This window comes from Curcuma longa, unplaced genomic scaffold, assembly GCF_044706935.1.
Source record: "Curcuma longa cultivar G26 ecotype Majalengka, Jawa Barat unplaced genomic scaffold, ITB_CL_G26_1.1 contig_25227, whole genome shotgun sequence".
NCBI classification, from domain to species: Eukaryota; Viridiplantae; Streptophyta; class Magnoliopsida; order Zingiberales; family Zingiberaceae; genus Curcuma; species Curcuma longa.
Window position 1 is genome coordinate 1 of NW_027432686.1, and position 3,385 is coordinate 3,385.

General features: G+C 30.8%; 1 long non-coding RNA gene across 1 annotated transcript; it reads left to right on the plus strand.

Annotated features, from left to right (window-relative positions):
- The first annotated feature begins 131 nt into the window (after positions 1 to 131).
- Positions 132 to 1,121, plus strand: LOC141818532 (uncharacterized). The gene is made up of 3 exons (XR_012600972.1): positions 132 to 273; positions 468 to 539; positions 677 to 1,121. It is a non-coding gene; the product is annotated as an uncharacterized LOC141818532 (long non-coding RNA).
- Positions 1,122 to 3,385: the final 2,264 nt, after the last annotated feature.

A 3,385-nucleotide genomic window follows, 5' to 3' on the forward strand; every position in this document is an offset into this window, starting at 1 on the left:
GTTAAGAAACCAAAGGCATACTGAATTGCTTTCAAGTTTATACTTTACATCACTTTTTCATTTGACTTTCAATCGTCGTTGGTATATAAAATTGCTCCCAATTTTTCACTAATGTGCATTCAGCATTCACGATCGATTGGCTGGTCTTTATGTCAGGGTACTGAGCTTGCAGCTCAAGAAGGAAAAAGTGCAGCAGCTTTAGCAGCTTGCAAAACATTAGCAGAGGAACTGTCTGAGCAACGTTTTCCAGCTCCTCGGATTCTTTCATTTAAAGTTCGTTTTTCTCTACATATCTTTTTAATGTCGACGTCTTTAGTCTTCTTTTCCCGTTCTATTTTAAACTTCCTTAATTCTCCAAATCAATATGCAAATATTAGACTACAAACTGTTGAGTTTGCTAACCATCATGACCGATGGTAGCTTCGCTAGATCTATCCACACACTGATGTGCTTCAATGTCGGAACAGGAGGGAAGCTCCCAGGCTCGGTATTTTGTTTCCCGTTTGATACCGGCACACAAGGATCCTCCTTACGAGCAGGTAAAGATTCCCTTTTCTTCCAAAGGGTCTCTTGCATAGGAAAAATTATATAAATGAAACTGGCATAAACTCGAGATGATTTTTTATTCATGTCAAGAGTTTGATTGCTAACCCAAGTTCATCCTTTCATAAATCAGGAGGCAAGATTCCCTCAGCTTCGCACCTTGACTCCTGAGCAAAGAACAAAGCTAAAATGCAGCTTCGTTCACTCTGACGATTACAGTTTTTGCGAGTGGATGCGAAGCCTGAAGCTAGTGCCCCCTGAACCCAGTTAAACTCCCAGCAACAATCTTATCGTGCCTGAGCTACGACGAAACCAAACTCTCCTCGCAAAACATGTCCTCAAACTTATCGAATCCATCAGGTAAGATATGTCAATTCAGAAAATTCTGAAAGGTGCTTTACAGATGAGAGGTATCAGAGTACATAGACGATTTTTTCCCCCTGCGATCGGCTTAGATTTTGAAATTTCAAAAGCAATAAATATCTAGCCTTTATGTTTTCCTTAGACATGATGAAATATGACATCCTTTTGTGTACCTGTTGAATTGCCGTAATGGTTAATTGTAACTTTTCAATTTACTTCCTCTTTTGCAAAAGGTGGAATTCGCCACCTTAGCGGCTCCACACGGTCGACTCTACGATCATATGTAAGGAGGTAAATCGAGAAATTGCAGTTGGTCACGATGCAGGAGGGTATTACCTGGCTTTGTCAGGATTTGAACCCTTGCCTTCGTCTGCAAGTCTGTTACGTTGTAACCAACTCAGTTATGTTCCGGGAGGTCAATTTACTTTCTTATAGATAGTCATAGAGCTGATCATGTGAGACCGCTTAAGTGATAGATTTCATCTTTGTTGAAGTGTATATTTGAGAAGCTTTCGCCCTAGAAAAAGTCTTTTGGTGCTGGTGGTAAATCATTTTCAAAATAACCCTTGAATTTCTAGCATTTCAAATAGTCCTTGCATTCTCAAAAGTAGCCTTTTGGTGCTGGTGCGGAAGCTGAATTCTCCACGCGGAGCGGTAAAAAAAACTTAAGGGTAAAAATTAGGATATATTTTTTTAAATCATAAAGAGTGTTCCATTTTAATTTTAAAAAAAAAGTACACTCCACCTCAAATTTTACTAGTTAGTTTATTTTTATTATCATCTTTTATTTAAATTCTTTGTTAAATTTCTGAATCGGTCGGATGTATTATAATAATTATGGAATTATAACGGTTATATATGTTATAGCAGATGCGATTTTGTAACTGGTACAACGTAAATATTAGACGAGCAAATCAAATTCGTATTGTAGTAGTTATGATTTTATAACTGTTGTTATAGTTGTAGCAATTACGAATTCGTAGTTGTTATACATGTTGTAATATTTATATTTTGTAGCTATTACAACATTTAAATATTATGTGAACAAGTTGAATCCGTGTTATAACAGTTATGGTTTCGTAACTACTTCAATGTAAATAGTAAATGAACAGAATTAAATCTACATTGTAGCAGTTATGAAATCATAATTATTACAATGTAATGTTAATATTTTTGAACATTTTAATTATATGTTATAGTAATAACGAAATTATAATTATTATAATATATATATTAGTTATAAAATCATAATTGTTATAATGTATATTAAATAATAATGTGGATAGTAATGACTTTTGCCTTCGATAATTTCGACAAAAAGAGACGTTTGCTGACTTTTGTCTAAAAATTAAAAAAAAATTACAAATAATAATGTGAATAGTAGTGACTTTTGACGTCTGCTGACTTTTGTCTAAAAATTTTTTAAAAAAATATTACACCTTTTAAAATTTGAGAAAAAGAAATGCATTTTTCGATATTCCCGCGAGGGTGAATAGTACAGTAAAAATTTTGAATTTTAGTTAGATGTCTTTTAGTTATTAGCAAGATTGTGAATTAGTGCAGTATAAATAATATATTAGAAGGATTAAAATAATTAGTGCATTAAGAAAAAAAATAATATAATACATTTTTTAAAAAATATGTGGTTCGAAATTTTTTATTCACACCAAAATTTATTAATATTTTCTTTATTGAAAATCTTCTAAAAGGCAAATAAACTTTTTTTATAAAAAATGATTATAAAATATAATAAAATAAGTGCAATAATAGAGATTGGAAAATATAAAATTCGAAGGGAAAACCCTTAGCCTAAAAAAAAATTGAAATGACATACAATAATGTAGATATTATCTACCTCAAAGTATAATTTAAATTTAAATTTATTAGTTGATTAACTTTGCTTTCAATCAACTCAATTAAAAATAGAAATTTTCTATGAGTTTTCTGTCTTCAATGACTTCTTAATGACTTCTTAAGCGACTAACTATATTAATAATAGACTATTTTTTTGAACTTTGATAATGAAATATATATATTTCTTAATTAAGTGGTCCCCTAAATTACAAAATATGGATTGATCATAATTTTTAATAAGAAATAACTCACATGCTAAAAATTTATCTTGGCTTTTGTATTAGAAGAAGACCTTGCCTCTTTTAGGTCTTTCTTATTTATTTGATATATAATTAACCTTAATTTATAAAAACTTTTAGTATGTCAAAAAAAGGTCTTGCTTCATCCCTTTAAACATTTTAGCAACATAAATTTACATTGCCAGGATAGATTTAAAATTACCATCACAGCACAAGTGTGATAGGGTGATAAAATACTTAAGAAAATAAATTTTAAAAATTAAAATTTAAATTCTAATAGAGATGAATATTTTAGGAGTCAATTTTTAATATATATATAACACGGAACTAAACCTCATGTCATAAAAGAAACACAAATATGTCCCAAGACTAATAGTGAAATGGTT